Source organism: Scylla paramamosain, chromosome 33 (genome assembly GCF_035594125.1).
Source record: "Scylla paramamosain isolate STU-SP2022 chromosome 33, ASM3559412v1, whole genome shotgun sequence".
In the NCBI taxonomy this organism is placed as follows: Eukaryota; Metazoa; Arthropoda; class Malacostraca; order Decapoda; family Portunidae; genus Scylla; species Scylla paramamosain.
Window position 1 is genome coordinate 1706344 of NC_087183.1, and position 25355 is coordinate 1731698.

Here is a 25355-nt window from a genome sequence, read left to right on the forward strand (position 1 = left end):
ATGAAGGTTAAGATGGAATGGATGGCTGAGAAGAAGGACAATGTGAGCTTCCTAGACATGGATGGGATCCTCGACCAGGACAAATTCTACAGGAGAGATGAGGTCCACCTCAACCACAACAGGAATGAGAGGCTAGGACGTCAACTGGCCGAGTGGATGAGGGCGAGGCAGGTGTGTTGTGTGGATGAGGCATGACGAGAAGGACCCACTGATGTCAGTGAACATGGAAGAGAAGAGACTAACCAGGCAAGTAAATGTGTGAAGATTAGCAGTATGAGTGTGAGAGGATGGGGTGTGGACAAGTTTGAGGATGTATGCAAGGAGCTCAGGGAGTGGAAGTTCAACTTAGTCGGGCTCACTGAGACTCACATGAGAGATGATGTACGAATGGAGAGATGCGAATATGTTATGATTGAAAAGGGGTGTAAGACACAGGAAACACTGGGAGGAGGCGTAGCCCTACTCTACAAGAAAGAAAGAGGACTGAAAGTAGAGGAGATTGATGTGGGGGAGTGTACAAGTAGTGAAGATGTTCTAGCAGTCAGAGTGGAATGCATGGATGGTCATGGCAGACCAGAGAAGGTGGTACTGGTGGTAGCATACATGACTGTCATGTGTGAAAGAGCAGAGAGGGAAAATAGGAGGAAGTATGACATACTTAAGAAAGTCGTGAGAGAGCATGAAGAGGAGAGAGTGCTAGTTATGGGTGACATGAATGCACATGTGGGAATATTGGGAGAACAGGTGAACAGGAATGGTGAAATGCTTGGGGAGTTTGTTGATGAACTGGAGCTGGAAAATCTGAATGTTACTTTAGCTGAGGGGCGTGTGACTTGGAGTGCAAGAGAGCAGGAATCGGCAATTGACTATGTGTTGGTAAGTGGAAGAATGCATGAAATTGTGTTGCATATGTGGATAGATGAGGATGGTTTGGATGATATTGTGTCTGATCACAACATGCTGGTTGTGGAGTGCTTGATGCAGGGTGGGAATGAAGTGAGAGCGGCAAGTAAGAAAAAGAAGTGGAGACTGAGAGATGTAGGGTGGGAGAACTTTCAGGTTGATCTGAGTGAGAGAAGTTGGGACAATGTAAGTGTGTACGACGTGGAGCATCTGAACGAGAAACTGGTTAAGGACGTGAGGGGTGCTGCTGAGAACCAGATAGGGTTTGTGAGAGTAGGTAGAAGAAAGAATGTATGTAAACCATGGTGGAATGATGAAATCAGAGCAGCTAGAAAGGAGCAAAAGAGAATGAGTAGACAGTGTAGATGGCTGAGGAAAGAGAGGCATGAAAGCAATGAGGCAGAGAATGAGTATCAGAATGCATGGGCAGCATATGTGAAGCAGCAGCAGTTGACAAGACAAATGATAATGAATGCTAAAGTGAAGAGTAAAAAGAGTGTGATTCAATCTTTAAGGAAGAAAGGTATGGAAGGTGGCTGTGAATGGTACAAGTTCATGAGAGGTGAGAATATGTCAGGCAGTGTTGGTGTGGAGAGTCTAAAAGTGGATGGTGTAGTTATAACAGAGAAGGAAGGAATCAGGGAGGCAGTCAAAGGGTTCTGGGAAGAAGTAGGTGGGGTAGGTGAGATGTTTAGTGTGAGAGAAGGATGTGTGACACTGGAAAGGAAGAATGCAGATGAACTGGATGAAAGAATCAGTAGGGAGGAAGTGGAGAGGTGTGTGAGAAGGCAGAAGAATGGCAAGGCAGCAGGTCCAGATGATATACCATATGAGTTCTACAAGAATGGTGGGGAGGTAGTGATAGATAGAATGACTGAATTATTCAACCGAGTGTGAGATGAAGAGAGAGTGCCAAGAAAGTGGAATGAGAGCCAAGTGTATCTGTTGCATAAGGGATGATTTAAGAGTAAGAATGAGTTGAAGAGCTACAGACCAATTGCATTAGTGAATACAATAGATAAAGTTTTCAGTGCAGTGTTGAATGAGAGACTGTGTAAATGGATTGAGAGAGCTGGAGTGCTGGGTGAAGAACAGAATGGTTTTCATGTGGATAGGAGAGCTGAGGACAATATGTTTGTGGTGAATGAAATGATTGAGAAGAAAAAGAAGAATGGGGGTAAATTGTACCTAGGTTTTCTGGATATAGAGAAAGCTTATGATAGAGTGAACAGAGAAATGCTAGGTAGAGTCTTAGAAAAGATTGGATTGAGTGCAAAGATAGTTAACATAGTGCAAAGTATGTATGTGGACACAAGAGCTAGATACAGACATAGAAACGGATTGGGTGAAGAGTGAGAGAGGAGTTAGGCAAGGCTGTATATTGTCACCAACCCTTTTTAGCCTGTATACAGAGGAGCTAGCAGCCAGGATGAGAAGAATGACTAAGGGTAAGTGTGGGGAATGATAAAGTATGTGTGCTTCTTTATGCAGATGACGTAGTTGTTACGAGTGAATCGGCAGATGAGCTTCAAAGTTTGTTGGATGTTGTGGATGGGTATGGGAAAGACTTTGGAGTAAGATTTAGCAGTGAGAAAAGCAAGATAATGATTGAATATGTCAGAGGATGAAAGTAATGTGGTATGGAGACTTGGAGAGAATGAGTTGAAACAGGTGTAAGAATACAAATACTTAGGGATGTGGATGAGTCCCAGTGGGTGTGCAAAGGCAAAGAATGAAAAGATAAGTATGGTAAACCAGTGGGTAGGTCGATTGGGAAGCTCGGCAAGGATGAGAGCAAGTAAGTATGATGTGTTGAGAGAAGTTTGGAAGAGTGTGGCTGTGCCAAGTATAATGTATGGTATGGATGTGATTGCATGGAATGAAAGTGAAATTGATAAGTTAGAAGTGGGCCAGAATAGAGTAGCAAGGATGGCACTGAGTGCACTGAGGTGCACAGCAGTTGAAGCCTTGAGAGGTGATATGGGATGGAGTACCTTTAGGGAAAGACTCACAAAAGCCACACTTAGGTACAAGATTAGGCTTGAGAGAATGGATGATCCAAGAATAGCAAGGAAGGTGTGGAATGAAAGTGGAAGCAAATGGAGGAAAAGGTGCATGAGAATGATAGACAGGAATGGATTTTAAGTTGTGTGAGCGATAAGAATGGCTGGGAGGAATCAAAATGAGCGTGAATGGGTAGTAACATGAGGAGGCAAAGTGGGAGCTGAATGGGATGTGAGAAAATGGAAGAATGAGATACAGAAGTGAAATGTGTGGGACTGAATGAATGGAAGAATGAGATGGAGAAAGAAGACCCTGGAATGGTACAAGGAAAAAGGGGTTCCGAGGTATGAAAGGTGGTATGATGGAAGCCTGGGTGGTGATCTCTTCCGAGCGAAGGCACAGTGTATCGATGTAAACGCATAGAGTTACAGGTGGTCTGAGTCCCGCAGCAAAGTGTGCCAGATGTGTGACATGGGAGAGGATGAGACGGTGGAACATGTGGTGCTGGAGTGTGCGAAGTATGCCAGAGACAGGAATGAGATGATGCAAGTGATACTGACTGAGTTAAGGGATGATAGGAATGAAAGAGTGGAGAAGATAGGAAAGGAGTGGATGGTATTGTTGCTGGGACTATGTAGAGAGGCGAATGAAAGAATGATTGAGGCGGTGAAAGAGTTTCTGGAGAGAATGTGGCGTGCCAGATGTAGGAACAATTAGTGTAGAGGATGCTGTTCGTTTCTTCTTTTTTTTTTTCCTTCTACAGGAGATGCCGATCCAAAGGCCTGGTTTAGGAGTGATCCCGAGCCACTTGTACCATCAAGATCAAGATCGATCACATCGGAAGACAACACCAATTATTCCCGAAGAAGTTACGGCGGCTTCCTAGCCTGTGATTGCCTCATAGAACGTCACTAGGGTACATATGATCCAAGGGGATCATCGAAGTCCTCAGGAGGAAGAAAAAGGAGAACAACAATAGCACCAGACCCTACACGTCCCCAACAAATCCCCAACCAAAACAAAACACCAACCTTTGGGACCTCTCTGTCTCATATACGGTGACACTGTACAGCTGGTAACCGAAAAGGACTAAAAGAAGCAGCGTGTGGTGTGATTCTAGCAGGTAAGCAGTGTGTATACTCACTTTTTAATACCGGTAAATTTTTACTCACACCGCTATTTCGGTTTTATTATAGTTTAAGCCATTACACACTACGTGGTAATAACCTACCTCATTTTGTTCTCACTATTCACATCATTTCTAATGATTACACTACTTGTCGGAAATTAATAATAACGCCACAATAGGCCTGGGAATGCACAGCGCTCTCAACTTTTTCTAAGTCCACAGGTAAACATAAATGGTGTATTGTTGCCTGAACTTCAGTTGTTTAATGCTTTGAATTGTGGGTAGCTGCTGGATAGGATCACTGTGTTTATAATTCCTCGGGCCAATCACGTGCTACCACCACTTAACACCACGAGTTGCACCAATAGGAAGTCTCTATAAGTACCCATAAGCTGCGCGGGCAGGTTAGGTTAGGTTAGGTTAGGTTCCCCACAGGCCCCCAAGCTTGCTTGAGGGATTGGGGGGCCGTGGGTAGAGATTGGGGACATTGGCTTAAACTATAAATTTACCGCTATTTCGGACGAAACTTTTTTTTTTTTTTTTCTGTTAGCTTTCGGCCTGTTTTCCATGAATATGGATATGACGTCCGTGTTGCATACAAACACGAAACTAACATGTCATGTAGAAGGCTCGGTGACCTTTCCGTAAACGTATAAAAAAAAGGGGGGGAACACATGTCTAGTATGGCAGTAATAGCACTGGAGAGTGTGGAAAAATTCTATATTTTCTAAGTACAGCGAGCTCTGCAAGAGTAAACATTGAAATGATTTCCTTTTTGTTTATACCTGGGATTTGTGGGTAGCAGCATATTAGGATTTCATGATATCTGTAGAGCTGATCCCTTCAATCATGCGCTGCCACTTGTGAGGCCATTCCAGAGCCCAACAATTACGAGTTTCCACGGCAGGTTCAGTTACACTTTTCATTTAGGATAATATGGGGATAACCTTAGTCTCTTCTTCCGACGTTAATACTTACATATCAGATAAAATTAAGGTTGTAGAATATCATGCAATATGTATGTATATCAACTTTCACAAACTTGTAAAAAACTTAGTAAAAAGTTAATGCACTGACACATCCCCACACGACACCTTCCCCTTCCAAGTGCTGGAGAGTCACTGCTGGCCGTCTGGCCAGCTGCCAGAGCTGTGCGGGAAGGGCTAAGTTGGCTGTTATGAGAATCAGAATACTTAGTTATTTGAAGTTCTTGCTTAATTATGAAGAAGAAAACAGAACAAAGGCAAGGGTTAGGTTAGCTTGGGGTTAGGTTAGCAAGAACTTCAAATAGCTAAGTATTCTGATTCCCATAAACGCTAACTCTGTCCTGTCCTGCACAGCTCCGGCAGCCAGCCAGACAGCCAGCAGTGGCTCTCAAGTACTCAGATGGGGAGAGCGTAGCAAAGGATGTGTCAGTTCATTAATCTTTTACTTTTCTTTTTTACAAGTTTCCAGAAATTGATATATATTGCATGATATTTTACAACCTTAATTCTATCTGACATGTAAGTACCTATTAACCTCAGGAGAAGAGGCTAAGGCTATCTCCATATTCCCCTTCATTTGTTTTAGAGACGAGTCAGGTGTTCTGACAGAGGCTCACAGTCATTTGTTAATATGGCTACCCACTGGAGGTAGGTGAAGCGAACGGTGCCAGTGTTTGGCAGGAAAAGTCATCATGTGAGATATTTACCAACACCAATGGTTAAGATGTGATATATACACATAAGGAAGAGGTTCCATGTCTTTCTTATGGAACCTAATCCCCCAAAATCCCCAATTCCCCACAGGTCCCCAAGCTTGTTTGAGGAGTTAGGGGGGATGGACTTCTTATCAAGAAATAATGTTTTTTCCACAAATCATTAGTTCTTATTTTTTACCCCCACCCCATCCTCCATCAGAAATTAATGTTTTATGGTAAAAAAATGGAAAGCAGGTTAATATAAAACTGACCGAAATCTACCAGAAAAAATAGTTTATATATATATATATATATATATATATATATATATATATATATATATATATATATATACACATATATATATATATATATATATATATATATATATATATATATATATATATATATATATATATATATATATATATATATATATATATATATATATATATATATATATATATATATATATATATATATATATATATATATATATATATATATATATATATATATATATATATATATATATATATATATATATATATATATATATATATATATATATATATATATATATATATATATATATATATATATATATATATATATATATATATATATATATATATATATATATATATATATATATATATATATATATATATATATATATATATATATATATATATATATATATATATATATATATATATATATATATATATATATATATTTTTTTTTTTTTTTTTTTTTTTTTTTTTTATGTAGGAAGGACACTGGCCAAGGTCAACAAAAATCCAATAAAAAAAAATGCCCACTGAAATGCCAGTCCCATAAAAGGGTCAAAGCAGTGGTCGAAAATTGATGAATAAGTGTCTTGAAACCTCCCTCTTGAAGGAATTCAAGTCATAGGAAGGTGGAAATACAGAAGCAGGCAGGGAGTTCCAGAGTTTACCAGAGAAAGGGATGAATGATTAAGAATACTGGTTAACTCTTGCGTTAGAGAGGTGGACAGAATAGGGGTGAGAGAAAGAAGAAAGTCTTGTGCAGCGAGGCTGTGGAAGGAGGGGAGGCATGCAGTTAGCAAGATCAGAAGAGCAGTTAGCATGAAAATAGCGGTAGAAGACAGCTAGAAATACAACATTGCGGCGGTGAGAGAGAGGCTGAAGACAGTCAGTTAGAGGAGAGGAGTTGATGAGACAAAAAGCTTTTGATTCCACCCTGTCTAGAAGAGCAGTATGAGTGGAACCCCCCAGACATGTGAAGCATACTCCATACATGGACGGATAAGGCCCTTGTACAGAGTTAGCAGCTGAGGGGGTGAGAAAAATTGGCGGAGACGTCTCAGAACACCTAACTTCATAGAATCTGTTTTAGCTAGAGATGAGATGTGAAGTTTCCAGTTCAGATTATAAGTAAAGGACAGACCGAGGATGTTCAGTGTAGAAGAGGGGGACAGTTGAGTGTCATTGAAGAAGAGGGGATAGTTGTCTGGAAGGTTGTGTCGAGTTGATAGATGGAGGAATTGAGTTTTTGAGGCATTGAACAATACCAAGTTTGCTCTGCCTCAATCAGAAATTTTAGAAAGATCAGAAGTCAGGCGTTCTGTGGCTTCCCTGTGTGATATGTTTACCTCCTGAAGGGTTGGACGTCTATGAAAAGACGTGGAAAAGTGCAGGGTGGTATCATCAGCGTAGGAGTGGATAGGACAAGAAGTTTGGTTTAGAAGATCATTAATGAATAATAAGAAGAGAGTTGGTGACAGGACAGAACCCTGAGGAATACCACTGTTAATAGATTTAGGAGAAGAACAGTGACCGTCTACCACAGCAGCAATAGAACGGTCAGAAAGGAAACTTGAGATGAAGTTACAGAGAGAAGGATAGAAACCGTAGGGGGGTAATTTGGAAATCAAAGCCTTGTGCTAGACTCTATCAAAAGCTTTTGATATGTCCAAGGCAACAGCAAAAGTTTCACCAAAATCTCTAAAAGAGGATGACCAAGACTCAGTAAGGAAAGCCAGAAGATCACCAGTAGAGCGTCCTTGATGGAACCCATACTGACGATCAGATAGAAGGTTGTGAAGTGATAGATGTTTGAGAATCTTCCTGTTGAGGATAGATTCAAAAACTTTAGATAGGCAGGAAATTAAAGCAGTAGGACAGTAGTTTGAGGGATTAGAACGGTCACCCTTTTTAGGAACAGGTTGAATGTAGGCAAACTTCCAGCAAGAAGGAAAGGTAGATGTTGACAGACAGAGCTGAAAGAGTTTGAATAGGCAAGGTGCAAGCACGGAGGCACAGTTTCGGAGAACAATAGGAGGGACTCCATCAGGTCCATAAGCCTTACGAGGGTTTAGGCCAGCGAGGGCATAGAAAACATCATTGCGAAGAATTTTAATAGGTGGCATGAAGTAGTCAGAGGGTGGAGGAGAGGGAGGAACAAGCCCAGAATCGTCCAAGGTAGAGTTTTTAGCAAAGGTTTGAGCAAAGAGTTCAGCTTTAGAAATAGATGTGATAGGAGTGGTGCCATCTGGTTGAAATAGAGGAGGGAAAGAAGAAGAAGCAAAGTTATTGGAGATATTTTTGGCTAGATGCCAGAAATCACGAGGGGAGTTAGATCTTGAAAGGTTTTGACATTTTCTGTTAATAAAGGAGTTTTTGGCTAGTTGGAGAACAGACTTGGCATGGTTCCGGGCAGAAATATAAAGTGCATGAGATTCTGGTGATGGAAGGCTTAAGTACCTTTTGTGGGCCACCTCTCTATCATGTATAGGACGAGAACAAGCTGTGTTAAACCAAGGACGAGAAAAAGAGTGAGGAATGTATGCCTCCATGCCAGACACTATCACCTCTGTTATGCGCTCAGCACACAAAGACGGGTCTCTGACACAGAAGCAGTAGTCATTCCAAGGAAAATCAGCAAAATACCTCCTCAGGTCCCCCCAACTAGCAGAGGCAAAACGCCAGAGGCACCTTCGCTTAGGGGGATCCTGAGGAGGGATTGGAATGATAGGACAAGATAAAGATATGAGATTGTGATCGGAGGAGCCCAACGGAGAAGAAAGGGTGACAGCATAAGCAGAAGGATTAGAGGTCAGGAAAAGGTCAAGAATGTTGCGCGTATCTCCAAGACGGTTAGGAATACGAGTAGGGTGTTGCACCAATTGCTCTAGGTCATGGAGGATAGCAAAGTTGTAGGCTAGTTCACCAGGATGGTTAGTGAAGGGAGAGGAAAGCCAAAGCTGGTGGTGAACATTGAAGTCTCCAAGAATGGAGATCTCTGCAAAAGGGAAGAGGGTCAGAGTGTGCTCCACTTTGGAAGTTAAGTAGTCAAAGAATTTCTTATAGTCAGAGGAATTAGGTGAGAGGTATACAGCACAGATAAATTTAGTATGAAAGTGACTCTGTAGTCGTAGCCAGATGGTGGAAAACTCGGAAGATTCAAGAGTGTGGGTACGAGAGCAGGTTAAGTCATTGCGCACATAAACGCAGCATCCAGCTTTGGATCGAAAATGAGGATAGAGAAAGTAGGAGGGAACAGAAAAGGGGCTACTGTCAGTTGCCTTAGACACCTGAGTTTCACTGAGGAAAAGAAGATGAGGTTTAGAAGAGGAGAGGTGGTGTTCTACAGATTGAAAATTAGATCTCAGACCGCAAATGTTGCAGAAGTTAATGAAGAAAAAGTTGAGGGGGGTGTCAAGACACTTAGGGTCGTCGACAGAAAGGCAGTCCGACCTGGGGACATTTATGGTCCCTCCCCAGATGGGGACTCCGAGGCTGGTGTAGGAGTCGCCATGATGATTCTAAAATTTTTGAGTGAAGGGTGTGTGTGTTATTAGGTGCTTGTAGTTTTGTGTGGAGGAAGAGAGTTGTCTTTAGAGGGCAGGCTGTGATTGCCCGCTTGTGTTGTGAGACACAAAGGGAAAGGTTCAGTGAGGTCACAGCTGGGTTTAATGATAAGTTCACAGCACCCCCTGATCAGTGCTTTAGACCTCACTGGGAGTAATTATCGTTTTGGCAGGTGTCTACTGCCTCCTCCTGTTATTTATATATATATATATATATATATATATATATATATATATATATATATATATATATATATATATATATATATATATATATATATATATATATATATAGTAAAAGGTTAATGAACTGACATCTCCACACAACACCCTCCCCTTCTGAGTGCTTGATGGTCACCACTGGCTGCCTGGCTGGCTGCTTGAGTTATGTGGGGCAGGATGGAGTTAGCCATTATGGGAATTGGAATGCTTAGTTATTTGAGGTTCTTGCTGTATTATGAAGGAAAAAATAAAACAAAGGCAAGGGCTAGGTTAGTTTAGGTTAGGTTAGTGAGAACTTCAAATAATTAAGTAAGTAATCTATCCTAACGAAACTAACCTAACCTAACTAAGCCAACCTAACTTAACTAAACTAACCTAACCAAACTAATGTAACCTAACAAAACTAATCTAACATAACCAAACTAGTCTACTGTAACTGGCAAGGCTGAGAAATTAATGTGAAATCATTATCTTATTTATCTTTGTAAAATCTCACAATGCACTGGAAATACTTGAGGTGACACCCACCACTGACGAACATCTTCCTCAGACTAATTCAAATATTTCAAATTGAGCTGCTTCTCTCACCACAGCATGAAGTAAAATGTCCTGATCAGCTAACTTAATTCTGTTTTTTTTTTATTGGCTAGCAGCCGCATTCTCAAACAAAACAACCAATCGCTGACTATTTCTGCACTTGCACACAGATGTGATATATGCACACATCAATGAACACACCTTCATTGTTGTGTCTCAGTCCATCACACATGTGAGTGTGTCACCTCTCAGTGCTGTCACAGCAGCAAGTGAGCTTGCTTCCCCAAAAACAGATAAATCTTTAGAAATTTCTGTCCGCATTATAAACAATTTGTGGTTGGTATATATGAGATTCAAATTACTCAGAGCAAGAAGCTGAGTATGATGAGAAGGTAAGAAAACCCATATTGAGACTGATGTAAGAATAAAAGAATACCATAATAGTTTCTGATGTTTTAGCCCGATAGTCCTCAGCTACAGGAACTCCTATTGTATCCTCCACTGGTAAATCTTTACATTTACATCATAATCCCCCTATATCCCTAACAAGCATGGAGACTTGTGGGAATGCAGTGTTTTTAGGTGGGGAAGGCAAAAGTGGCAAAATTTGGTGATAAATATAGGTTAAAAATCATGAATATGGCTAGATATGTATATGATTTAAAGGCTATATTCATCAGCAAATTTTGTCTTCCAAAGCCAAAAAATCTAACCAGGGGACTGCACCCCTGTGGATTCCCACCAAGGGTACTAATCTAACATATCCTGTTAAATTTTTACTCTTTTACCAGTCTTTATTCTGGATAAAACTTTTTTTCTCTGATAGTTTTCAGCCCATTTTGAATTAATCTGCTTTATTTTTCTCACAAATCATTAGTTTTTATTTTTTACTCTTATAACCCCCCATCCCCTCAGAAACTAATGATCTGCAATTAAAATAAAAAGCAGACTAATACAAAACAGACCAAAATATACCAGAAAGAAAAAATAGTTTGGTCCTCACAAATAAGTAACTCAGCAGCAACATTCCCTGGCAATATTCCCAACAAGGGAACTGGCTACCATTCATCCTAACAACTGTCACACACCACCACTAAACTAACATAATCTAACAAAAATAACCTGATCTAACCAAATCAGACTAACCTAACATAACCTAACTAACTTAACCTAACAAACCAAACTAATCTAACATAACTAAAGTAACCTAACCTCACCAAACTAACTTAACCTAACCAACCTAACCTAACCAAACCAACCTAACCTAACCAAACCAACCTAACCTAACCGAATTGACCTTGCTTCTCCCCAAAAAAACAGATAAATCTTTAAAAAACACTGTCAGCATTATAAATAATTTGCAGTGGATATATATGGGGTTCAAATTACTCAGAATGAGAAGCTCAAACTGATGAGAAGGGTAAGAAAAGCCATGTTGAAACTAGTGAAAGAGTAAAAGAATACCAGTAACATACCCTAACCTAGCCGGTGAGCTGCACCCCTCCTGGACCACCTTCCAGGGATATTAATCTAACCTAACCATATCTAACTGGCAGACTGTGTCCCCTTGGTCCCCTCCCCCAAGTGATGTTAATCTAACCTAATAACAAATTTGTATCTGTACCAAATGTTTTCCAGAAATACATACACTTACATCACATACTACTACTACTACTACTACTACTACTACTACTACTACTACTACTACTACTACTACTACTACTACTACTACTACTGCTGCTACCCACATGTGTATCATCACCATGTGCATTGAAGACTGACAGTAAAGTTTTTCCTCAACCTTTACCAATGAAATACGTGTATCAACTCACTCTTACCACAGATCCAAACGGAAGATCTGGCCTCTTCCATGCTATCTTCCTCTACTGCTGGTGGAGGCTGCCTCTGTTGGTGACCAAGTGGAGGATAGAGGCTTGTTGCTTCAACTAAAAAGTGGTGGAGGCAACTATTGTTGTGAGTCTTGATGAACAAGTATTTTGCAAAATACTGGTACAAGAATTTGGCTGTAATACCAGGACTCTTAACACATTTTTTCAAGTCTCCAGAGCCGTTTTGTGTTTTGTGTGTGAATGTCTTCATTTTCTGGGTCTACAAAATTTTCTGAATGGATGTAACCATGGTCCTTGAGTGTGTGATAAGAATACCAAGAGTCTTTTACGATAATGGACTTACTTTTTACATGCTGTTTGATTATTGGCAGCAACGTACCTAAGTCATGCTTTTAACTGGTAGGTCCAATAAGAGGCACAAAGATTTTCATTTTAGTGACACATTCAGTAGTATTGAAAACCTACATCTACAATAATACATGGCCTCGTTCATATTTTCGGAGCACAATTAGTGTTTCGTCAGTTTCAATGGTAATTCCAGAACCACTAATAGCACTTTGGCTTTCCAGCCAGTTACAAGTCACCTCACTGCAAAACAATCATCAGTCCACAGAAGTACTGGTTGACAATCCTAGTGTTTCCATAGTGATCACATGGTTCCAATGTTTACTCAACAAATGCTGTACTAACACAGCTATTTTCCACGCTGGTAAATGAGCATTATCCAGGAAAGATCCTTTAAATTGGCTGACTGTAACCGCAGTACCATTTGCTCTTAGTGTGTCCAACCTGGTAAGTTCTGGTGCACTGCCAAACACCTTCGTCTTCTTGGAAATTACACTCCAGTTGACACTTGGGGCACTTCACACTACTTAGAATTACGTCATGTAATTTACAAACTGTTAATGTTGCATTTTTTCTTTTCTTTTTTTTTTTTTTATGCTGCTCTACCACCAAAGTAAGTAAATGAACATTCTTCACAACTGGATATGACAAGAGAATGACTGAAAACTTTATCATGGCACACATTCAGCCTTCACTTCCAGTTAGAAAGTTATTTGATTGGCTGACAGTTTTCCCTAATTTTTCATGGGCTGTGAAGTGCTTACTGTGCATGCACACTTTGAGACATGGTTCCAGAATCATGCTTGAACAAACACTTTCTTGAACACTTAAGATTCAAAATGATTTAGAATAACAATGGCTCCCAGGAATTTTAGCAATTATTCTCGTGACACAAAGAAACACAAATATCTCCGAATATACTAATCTGCGATGGAAAATCAGACAGAGATAGTTTGTCAGAATCCAGTAAGGTAAGCAAAAGTCATATTTCCAACATTCTAGGGGCTATTATTTTATATTATCCTAATGTTATACAGGATCAGGTCTAGGGACTTTTTGGGGGAAGTCTCGTGTCTAGGGATGTTTATCTATTCACATTATTTTATAGGCTATATTTATCAACCTTACAAGAAGCAACGTTTCTAGTAAGGTATGCAAAACTCACATTCCCAGTGTTGTAAAGTATGATGGTGTAAATCCAAAGTAATACCCCTCCATTCTGCCTTTGATGTAATGGTATGAGGTGGTCCAATATAATAGTGAGGGGAAGTGTGGTATGTCAATCTTCTGCAGGAAATTGTGTTGGTGTTTCTTGTAGACTTGCACACTGCAGGCTGACACATCTCTCAGACACTGAGGAAGGCTGGTGAACAGCTTTGACCCTGTCATGCTGAAGATACTACCCCTCAGTCTTTTTAAACTCAGACAGTTATGGTTTAGGCACTGAGCCCTTAGTAAATTTAAAGAAAACTCAGTCTGACATTGAGTAATAAGAAATGCATCAATTGTTGTATTTTGATGCCTAGTATACAAAATCAGCACTCACGTCTGTTGGAAAGCCTTAGGAAAAATTCCATCTATTTAGGGAAATTTCTTAAAAATTTCCCTAAATACAGGGGATTTTTCCTTACCACTTCCATTTCTAAGGCATCAGTGTACAGTGATTGATACATACGTAACCTGAACTAAGGTAAACTAACCCTGTGTGAAATCAGCACTCACCATTTGGAAGGCCTTCAGAAAAAAATTCCCAATGTTTAGGGAAATTCCCTCTCAGCAGTAATACTAAAGGAATAATTTGTGACAAAAAGTGCATAGAAGAAAAGTGTCTTAGAAAATAGGACAATAGGAGAAAATAGAGCAATAGGACGGTAGTTTGAGGGATTAGAATGGTCACCCTTTTTAGGAACAGGTTGAATGTAGGCAGACTTCCAGCAAGAAGGAAAGGTAGATGTTGACAGATAGAGCTGAAAGAGTTTGACTAGGCAAGGTGCAAGCACGGAGGCACAGTTTCGGAGAACAATAGGAGGGACCCCATCAGGTCCATAAGCCTTCCAAGGGTTTGGACCAGCGAGGGCATGGAAAACATCATTGCAAAGAATTTTAATACGTGGCATGAAGTAGTCAGAGGGTGGGGGAGAGGGAGGAACAAGCCCAGAATCGTCCAAGGTAGAGTTTTTAGCAAAGGTTTGAGCAAAGAATTCAGCTTTAGAAGTAGATGTGATAGCAGTGGTGCCATCTGGTTGAAATAGAGGAGGGAAAGAAGAAGAAACAAAGTCATTGGAGATATTTTTGGCTAGATGCCAGAAGTCACGAGGGGAGTTAGATCTTGAAAGGTTTTGACATTTTCTGTTAATGAAGGAGTTTTTGGCTAGTTGGAAAACAGACTTGGCATGGTTCCGGGCAGAAATATAAAGTGCATGAGATTCTGGTGATGGAAGGCTTAAGTACCCTTTGTGGGCCACCTCTCTATCATGTATCATCTATCATGCACGAGAACAAGCTGTGTTAAACCAAGGTTTAGAAGGTTTAGGACGAGAAAAAGAGTGAGGAATGTACGCCTCCATGCCAGACACTATCATCTCTGTTATGCGCTCAGCACACAAAGATGGGTCTCTGACACGGAAGCAGTAGTCATTCCAAGGAAAATCAGCAAAATCCTCCTCAGGTCCCCCCAACTAGCAGAGGCAAAACGCCAGAGGCACCTTCGCTTAGGGGGATCCTGAGGAGGGATTGGAGTGATAGGACGAGATAAAGATATGAGATTGTGATCAGAGGAGCCCAACAGAGAAGAAAGGGTGACAGCATAAGCAGAAGGATTAGAGGTCAGGAAAAGGTCAAGAATGTTGGGCATATCTCCAAGACGGTCAGGAATACGAGTAGGGTGTTGCACCAATTGCTCTAGGTCATGGAGGATAGCAAAGTTGTTGGCTAATTCACCAGGATGGTCAGTGAAGGGAGAGGAAAGCCAAAGAAGAGGGTCAGAATGTGCTCCACTTTGGAAGTTAAGTAGTCAAAGAATTTCTTATAGTCAGAGGAGTTAGGTGAGAGGTATACAGCACAGATAAATTTAGTATGAGAGTGACTCTGTAGTCGTAGCGAGATGGTGGAAAACTCGGAAGATTCAAGAGCGTGGGCACGAGAGCAGGTTAAGTCATTGCGCACATAAATGCAGCATCCAGCTTTGGATCGAAAATGAGGATAGTGAAAGTAGGAGGGAACAGAAAAGGGGCTACTGTCAGTTGCCTCAGACACCTGAGTTTCAGTGAGGAAAAGAAGATGAGGTTTAGAAGAGGAGAGGTGGTGTTCTACAGATTGAAAATTAGATCTTAGACCTCGAATGTTACAGAAGTTAATGAAGAAAAAGTTGAAGTGGGTGTCAAGACACTTAGGGTCGTCGACAGAAAGGCAGTCCGACCTGGGGACATTTATGGTCCCCTCCCCAGATGGGGACTCCAAGGCTAGTGTAGGAGTCGCCATGATGATTTTAAAATTTTTGAGTGAAGGGTGTTTGTGTTGTTAGGTGCTTGTAGTTTTGTGTGGAGGAAGAGAGTTGTCTTTAGAGGGCAGGCTGTGACTGCCCCCTTGTGTTGTGAGACACAAAGGGAAACGTTCAGTGAAGTCACAGCTGGGTTTAATGATAAGTTCACAGCACCCCCTGAACAGTGCTTTAGACCTCACTGGGAGTAATTATCGTTTCGGCAGGTGTTTACTGCCTCCTCCTAGGGAGGAGGCAAGATAAATATGATATTTTTGAGCAAGTATAGAGAGGGGGTGCAACAGTTTGTGCTAAGTTATAAAGTTAAAATTGGGAAACATGAATAGCATAATGCCAGGTGTGTAGAAGCAAAAAAGAAAAAGTACAGGGCATGGAAGAAAATGATGAGACAACTGAACAGAAATGCTAGAGAAGAATACAGAAAGGCAAGGAATGAATATAGTATAATAAGAAGAGAAGAAGAAAGAAACTTTGAAAGTGACACAGTAAGAGAATGCAAGGAAGAACCCAAACTCTTCTACAGATACATAAATGGGAAAATGAAACATAAGGATCGCATGAACAAGTCAAAAAAGGAAGGAAGAATATATGAAACTACTGAAGAGATGAGTGAACGAATGAATGAGAGTTTTCAATGTGTTTACAAAGGAAACTGATTTTGTAGCACCAAAAGTGGTATCACAGAATGAGAGAATACAGGAGATACAAGTAAAGAAATGAAATCAAGAAACTGCTGGAAGAGCTGGATGTTAGAAAAGCTGTGAGACCATATCAAGTAAATCTGTAGAACACCACCTCTCCTCTTCTAAACCTCATCTTCTTTTCCTCACTGAAACTCAGGTGTCTGAGGCAACTGACAGTAGCCCCTTTTCTGTTCCCTCCTACTTTCTCTATCCTCATTTTCGATCCAAAGCTGGATGCTGCGTTTATGTGCGCAATGACTTAACCTGCTCTCGTGCCCACGCTCTTGAATCTTCCGAGTTTTCCACCATCTGGCTACGACTACAGAGTCATTCTCATACTAAATTTATCTGTGCTGTATACCTCTCTCCTAACTCCTCTGACTATATGAAATTCTTTGACTACTTAACTTCCAAAGTGGAGCACATTCTGACCCTCTTCCCTTTTGCAGAGATCTCCATTCTTGGAGACTTCAATGTTCACCACCAGCTTTGGCTTTCCTCTCCCTTCACTGACCATCCTGGTGAACAAGCCTACAACTTTGCTATCCTCCATGACCTAGAGCAATTGGTGCAACACCCTACTCGTATTCCTGACCGTCTTGGAGATACGCCCAACATTCTTGACCTTTTCCTGACCTCTAATCCTTCTGCTTATGCTGTCACCCTTTCTTCTCCGTTGGGCTCCTCCGATCACAATCTCATATCTTTATCTTGTCCTATCACTCCAATCCCTCCTCAGGATCCCCCTAAGCGAAGATGCCTCTGGCGTTTTGCCTCTGCTAGTTGGGGGGACCTGAGGCGGTATTTTGCTGATTTTCCTTGGAATGACTACTGCTTCCGTGTCAGAGACCCGTCTTTGTGTGCTGAGCGCATAACAGAGGTGATAGTGTCTGGCATGGAGGCGTACATTCCTCACTCTTTTTCTCGTCCTAAACCTTCTAAACCTTGGTTTAACACAGCTTGTTCTCGTGCTATACATGATAGAGAGGTGGCCCACAAAAGGTACTTAAGCCTTCCTTCACCAGAATCTCATGCACTTTATATTTCTGCCCGGAACCATGCCAAGTCTGTTCTCCAACTAGCCAAAAACTCCTTCATTAACAGAAAATGTCAAAACCTTTCAAGATCTAACTCCCCTCGTGATTTCTGGCATCTAGCCAAAAATATCTCCAATAACTTTGCTTCTTCTTCTTTCCCTCCTCTACTTCAACCAGATGGCACCACTGCTATCACATCTATTTCTAAAGCTGAACTCTTTGCTCAAACCTTTGCTAAAAACTCTACCTTGGACGATTCTGGGTTTGTTCCTCCCTCTCCTCCACCCTCTGACTACTTCATGCCTCGTATTAAAATTCTTCGTAATGATGTTTTCCATGCCCTCGCTGGCCTAAACCCTCAGAAGGCTTATGGACCTGATGGGGTCCCTCCTATTGTTCTCCGAAACTGTGCCTCCGTGCTTGCACCTTGCCTAGTCAAACTCTTTCAGCTCTGTCTGTCAACATCTACCTTTCCTTCTTGCTGGAAGTTTGCCTACATTCAACCTGTTCCTAAAAAGGGTGACCGCTCTAATCCCTCAAACTACCGTCCTATTGCTTTAATTTCCTGCTTATCTAAAGTTTTTGAATCTATCCTCAACAGGAAGATTATTAAACATCTATCACTTCACAACCTTCTATCTGATCGCCAGTATGGGTTCCGTCAAGGCCGCTCTACTGGTGATCTTCTGGCTTTCCTTACTGAGTCTTGGTCATCCTCTTTTAGAGACTTTGGTGAAACTTTTGCTGTTGCCTTGGACATATCAAAAGCCTTTGATAGAGTCTGGCACAAAGCTTTGATTTCCAAACTACCCTCCTACGGTTTCTATCCTTCTCTCTGTAACTTCATCTCAAGTTTCCTTTCTGACCGTTCTATTGCTGCTGTGGTAGACGGTCACTGTTCTTCTCCTAAATCTATTAACAGTGGTGTTCCTCAGGGTTCTGTCCTGTCACCCACTCTCTTCTTATTATTCATTAATGATCTTCTAAACCAAACTTGTTGTCCTATCCACTCCTATGCTGATGATACCACCCTGCACTTTTCCACGTCTTTTCATAGACGTCCAACCCTTCAGGAGGTAAACATATCACGCAGGGAAGCCACAGAACGCCTGACTTCTGATCTTTCTAAAATTTCTGATTGGGGCAGAGCAAACTTGGTATTGTTCAATGCCTCAAAAACTCAATTCCTCCATCTATCAACTCGACACAATCTTCCAGACAACTATCCCCTCTTCTTCAATGACACTCAACTGTCCCCCTCTTCTACACTGAACATCCTCGGTCTGTCCTTTACTTATAATCTGAACTGGAAACTTCACATCTCATCTCTAGCTAAAACAGCTTCTATGAAGTTAGGTGTTCTGAGACGTCTCCGCCAGTTTTTCTCACCCCCCCAGCTGCTAACTCTGTACAAGGGCCTTATCCGTCCATGTATGGAGTATGCTTCACATGTCTGGGGGGGTTCCACTCATACTGCTGTTCTAGACAGGGTGGAATCAAAAGCTTTTCGTCTCATCAACTCCTCTCCTCTAACTGACTGTCTTCAGCCTCTCTCTCACCGCCGCAATGTTGCATCTCTAGCTGTCTTCTACCGCTATTTTCATGCTAACTGCTCTTCTGATCTTGCTAACTGCATGCCTCCCCTCCTTCCGCGGCCTCGCTGCACAAGACTTTCTTCTTTATCTCACTCCTATTCTGTCCACCTCTCTAACGCAAGAGTTAACCAGTATTCTCAATCATTCATCCCTTTCTCTGGTAAACTCTGGAACTCCTTGCCTGCTTCTGTATTTCCACCTTCCTATGACTTGAATTCCTTCAAGAGGGAGGTTTCAAGACACTTATCCACCAATTTTTGACCACTGCTTTGACCCTTTTAGGGACTGGCATTTCAGTGGGCATTTTTTTTTATTAGATTTTTGTTGCCCTTGGCCAGTATCCTTCCTACATAAAAAAAAAAAAAAAAAAAAAAAATGGATGTATATTAAAAGATTGTTGAGAACAAATGGAAGAACCCACATGGGATATGATAACAGCTTGTTTAGAGAAGGAAAAATACCAAGGGAATGGAAAAGAGCTAACATAGTCCCAATATACAAAGGGGTGAAATAGAATGGAACTATTAAATTATAGACCAGTGTCACAAACATGTATTATAAGCAAGCTTTGTGAGATAGTAATCTATAAGACAGATGGATGGAATTTCTAGATGAAAAGATAATTATAGAGAAGCAGTTTGGATTCAGGAAAGGGAGATCCTGTGTCACATATCTACTGAGCTTCTAAACAAGAGTAATAGATGGAGTGCAAGAGAGGGATGGATGGGTTGATGCAGTATACCTGGAACTCACATAAGCATTTGATAAAGTTCCCCACAGAAGGCTTATGTGGAACCTAGAGAATGGAGGAGGCCTAAAAGGAAGCAACACTGAAATGGATGGATGATTATTTACAAGGGAGGGAAAATGAGAACAGTAATCAGAGGCACTAATTCAAGTTGGCACAAAGTGACAAGTGGAGTACTGCAAGAATCTGTGTTGGCACTTGTTATGTTTCAAATATATATAAATGATATGACAGAAGATCTAAATAGTTATATAAACCTGTTTGCTCATGATGCAAAAATAATTAAAATAATGAAGGATGAAAATGATTCCAAGGAGTTACAAAAGATATTGACATAGATGCATGGAGCCAAAGATGGAAACTAGAATTTAATGCCAGAAAATGCCTTGTGTTGGGAATAGGAAAAAGTAAAAAGAGACCTTCATGGAATTACAAGATGGGAGGAGAAATAATAACAAAAAGTAATGAAGAAAAAGATTTGAGAGTAATGATCCAGGACACACTATTACCTAAAATGTTTGGCTCTACATACAGCTTGTTAACAAACATTAGGGTGGGGTGGTGTTTTACTATTTAGATAAAGAAATTATGAAAATTATAACAGGCATGATATGACCTAAATTGGAATATGCAGTTTGGACTTTACAAAGAAAAAAAAAAGATATACATAAACTGGAAAGAATACAGAGATAGTGACAAAGATAGTACCAGAATTGAAAGACTTAAGCTATGAAAAAGGACTTGAAGAGATGGGATTACCAACATTACAAGAGAAAAGAAAAAGAGGAGACCTGATAACAATGTACAAATTAGTAAACAATACAGAAAGAACAGACAAAAATGACTTGGTACTACAGATGGAAGACGGAGAGGGATGGACAAGGAGGCAGGGGAAGAAAATAAAGAAGAGTGGATGTTCAAGAGACATCAAGAAATACAGCTTTCCATATCAAACTATTGAAATTTGGAATTATTTGAAGGAAGAGGTGGTTGTGGCAAACAGTGTACACATGTTTAAAGAGAAACTGGATAAATATGGTTATGGACACAGGACAAAATGAGCTTTGGCTCGTGTCCTGTACAATACAACTAGGTAAATACACACACACACACACACACACAGTACAATTTTTTTTTCAATAAATTTATAAAGAAACTAAATTTTTTTCTCCTTAAAACATATAAAATATGGGTGAGTGTTATGCAGAAGTGTGTCTAATACACTGGCAAATCGGTGATTGTAATGATAATTTCTTCTGGGAAGGTCATTGTTTTCTTTCCCTGTAATGCACTTATTTTTCCATCATTTAGTTTCATACATAACACAAGAAAACCATGGACATATGTTTTGAAAGGAAATTCTTTTATTTGTGTTCAGTATTTATATGATTGTAAAATTCACTGTCAGAAATGGAATATACAGTCTCTCAGCTGTCTTTTACCCACCAAATGATTCCATGTTCACTTGCTTAGCTGCATTGCTAATGGCATTAGTTTCACTGATGTAACCCTCCCTCCTCGGGTAGAAAATATAATCATGTGAAAAGCACTAATAACCATTGCATTCTGAAATTCACGAGTGAGAAACTAGCCAATCCCTGGGAATGGCCTAACCTACCCAAACTAAACCTGACCTAACTGAACCTAACCTATCCTTGGGTAACTGAGGGCATTGTAAAGAGACTCAAATTCCGAGTTAAAGGAAAGTTGCCTTGAGGCTGCACCACTGCCAGTTAACCCAATCATATAGATAGCATGTTCCCATTTTGACAAATATTACAGTAACATAGTATTCGCCTTCTGTCATTTCAAATGCATGAGCTGAGAAATACCGCATTTTCAAAATACTGAAATAGAGGGAGAGAAATTAGATACAGTGAAACCTTGGTTTTTTAACATAATTCATTCTTGAATGCCTTTTGAAATCTGAAATGTTAAAAAGTGAAACTACTTTCTCCATAGGAATCAATGTAAAATAGATTAATCCGTTCTCAGACACCCGTCCACCATGCCTTAGCTGGTAATGGCCAACAGTCCCACTGCTAAGATGGCTGCTCCACAACATCTCCAGCTTAGAAATTTTTTATCCAGTAAGGATGTACTGAATGAACTTAGTGACACAAAACTCATCTAAAGATATTGTTTAGACCATGCAGGCATTCTCTGTGTCATTGATCAAGTGAGGGAATCCTTACAGAGTGACACAGAGAGGGGCAACCCACTCACTGCCAAAATGAAGGTGATCATAACACTTAGACATCTTGCTGCTGGGAAAAGTTACTGAGAAAATGCAGTTGCGCAATAGTGATGGCATTGTGGGTCATAGAGAGAGCCATAGGAAACTCAGGATTACTCCTGAGTGGCAAACCTTGTTTGCTTGTTTATTTACATAGAGGTTCTTCAATGGGATTACATTTAACTTTCTTCAGAGATTGAAATATTGTCTTATCCTCTGTGTCTCTCATCCAAATATATAAAGATGAAGGAAATATCTGTAGAAACTATAAATTAGCAATAAATGGCAACTTTTGCTACATCTTGAAGTATTTGAAATCAAGTAACTCTTCAAAAACAGAATTATAGTACGGCAACCAGAGCATTGTTTTGTTTGAAAAATCAGTTGTTTGGAAAGGGAGACGTTTGGTAACCAAGGTTCCACTGTACTTTCACAAAACAGCCAGAAAAGTCAAGGAATTTCCAAAAGAACCGATATCCTGAAGCAGCTCTCCGTATGATGAAATAAGCACTATATTAGAAATACCTTTTATCCTAAACAATAAACCAATATAATATGTGAATATGTTTCTCATATTAATCTGCCAGGCTTAAGAAAAACTGTTGGTGGTGTCACACAGTTTTAAAGCTGTCTGAGGCTTTGCTTATTATTGTGGTTCCTTTACTTCTAATTTTGCTAAAGGCATAAGAACATTCATTAATTACTGTCTGTACAATTATCTCATTATTTATTGGTCTGCCATGTCTGCAGATCTGAACTACCTTTACTATCTCTCTCTCTCTCTCTCTCTCTCTCTCTCTCTCTCTCTCTCTCTCTCTCTCTCTCTCTCTCTCTCTCTCTCTCTCTCTCTCTCTCTCTCTCTCTCTCTCTCCGTGTTATGCTTCAGGGAAGTCTAATCAGGTGAGTCAGGACCTGCAAGTCCTTGGCATGCTTCTCCTCCATTAACTCAAAGGTTCTTTTATTGCTAGTGTGGTGGCTTACCTGGTCATATATCAGAGATTATTGAAAAGAAGTCTCTACTCAACTACTTGGTGAACTCTACTTGAAAAAAAAAAATGGAAAAACCCAGACAACCCAGCTGGATTTTACTATCAAGGGGGAGTGATGGCAAAAGAATTGAGGAATAGCAATTTCTGGGGTTAATGATATAATGTGACAAAAAAAGTAAATAATAACTTAAAATTCAGGTAAAAAACCTTAAAGCTATCCCATACTGAGGAGGAATGACTCTACCGACAGAGCTCCCACTTTGGGTGGTGACCCACATGTGGAGAAGTACCCTAACTAATCCTACATGAGACTGTACAGAATTGTAGTAGCTTATCTGTGAGGTGGTGAAGTGGTGAAGTTAGTGGAATGGCATCCCTGGCAGAGAGAGGTCAGATAGATGGTGACTTGTCCATGGCAAAGCTGGGCAGTGGGAGTGAGGATAGAAACTGGTCACTGTGGAGAGCCAATGTCAGAGATGGAACCTGACATCACCAGGTTGCCTGGTCCTAAATTTTATCTGGTTGGTACCAAATTACAGGGCAAATTCTCATGGTATGTTTTGGATAGAGTGATGCCCAAAGTTGATGAAATGGCATGAAAGCAATCTGTAACAGGTAGCTTATTGGTACCTAGCAGCCTTTAAACATAGTGGAGCAATCAAATTTTGGAGTCCAATTTCTACTAGTTCTAGATGGGAAATCTTTTATAACTTTGTAACCAACTAAGATATCATAGCACAGTACAGAGGGTGTCCGAGTTATGAGGTAACAAGTTACGAATGTTCAGAGGTACGAGCAGTCTATTTGCAAAATGAAACTGAGCTCTTGATATTGTTCCCTTTGCTAACTAAAAGTTCAGATTTGACACTATGCGCTGTATAAATACCTAGTACACCATTTCACTACCCACGCAACACAACAGCATAGCAAAGGACCAGCCACCGCCCTGTTGCAGTTTATTTTGAGGTGCTAATTTAAAATTAAAATTTAATTTAAAAACTTACCGTACCGCACCATAGTGAGTCTAGCTTGAGATTCCATGGTGTATGGACCTCTGCCAGTCAGCTTCTGAGAGACATGGGTAAGGGAGGGTTGCACTGCATGGTGTAGAAAGCCTGCTCCATTACATTAAGTCCACAAATAGGCAAACATACCTGTCTTATGCTTTCAGCCAGCCATATTAATAAATTATATGAATAAAGGCATGTATAACCCAAGAAGAAGAGAGGGAGAAAGGAAAAAATGTGCAGAGAGACAGAGAGAGGGAGAGAATGTCTCATAACTAAGGGCTACAGCTGCTGGACTTTGGCTACACCAACTCCAAAGTCCATGAATAGGCAAACAAAACTGTCTTATGCTTTCCAGCAGGCACCTTAATTAATTATATGAATAAAGTTGTGTATAACCTGAAAAGGAGAGAGAGAGAGAGAGATCATTTTAACCCGGGTTGTACGCCTGGCGTATTTGAGCCTTGCATTTGGCAGAAGTCTCAAGCTTGTCACTACTCAGTAGTATCACATCACCTATAAGGCAAGGTCTCTCTCTCTCTCTCTCTCTCTCTCTCTCTCTCTCTCTCTCTCTCTCTCTCTCTCTCTCTCTCTCTCTCTCTCTCTCTCTCTCTCTCTCTCTCTCTCTCTCTCTCTCTCTCTCTCTCTCTCTCTCTCTCTCTCTCTCTCTCTCTCTCTCTCTCTCTCTCTCTCTCTCTCTCTCTCTCTCTCTCTCTCTCTCTCTCTCTCTCTCTCTCTCTCTCTCTCTCTCTCTCTCTCTCTCTCTCTCTCTCTCTCTCTCTCATGGTATCAAGAATCAAGTAAGTAAGCATTAGATTGTTTGCAGAATGGGATACTTTTTTTTTTTTTACCGAGAAATTACAATGACAAGTTACAAACAAAATGACTTATGAGCATCCTTCTGGAACGTATCTTGCTCGTAACTCAAACACCCTCTTTACCTCTTAAAATGTTGCTGCTGAATTTCTCTACATGTTGGTATATGATATGTGTGCCTTAGTTATACAATTAGTTCACTGGATGGATAAGTATTA

General features: G+C 40.5%; 1 protein-coding gene across 10 annotated transcripts in view; it reads left to right on the top strand.

Annotated features, from left to right (window-relative positions):
• Positions 1-256: 256 nt before the first annotated feature.
• Positions 257-25355, top strand: part of LOC135089526 (mitochondrial ribonuclease P protein 1 homolog) — a 159666-nt gene continuing 134567 nt past the window's right edge. For 2 of the 10 annotated variants that reach the window (XR_010261519.1, XR_010261520.1), the window contains exons 1-2: positions 257-4030; positions 12176-12306. The gene's annotated coding sequence lies outside the window, so the exon portion shown is untranslated. The remainder of the gene's footprint in view (positions 4031-12175; positions 12307-25355) is intronic. The other 8 variants (XR_010261524.1, XR_010261523.1, XM_063985167.1 and 5 more) reach the window with 7 other exon arrangements.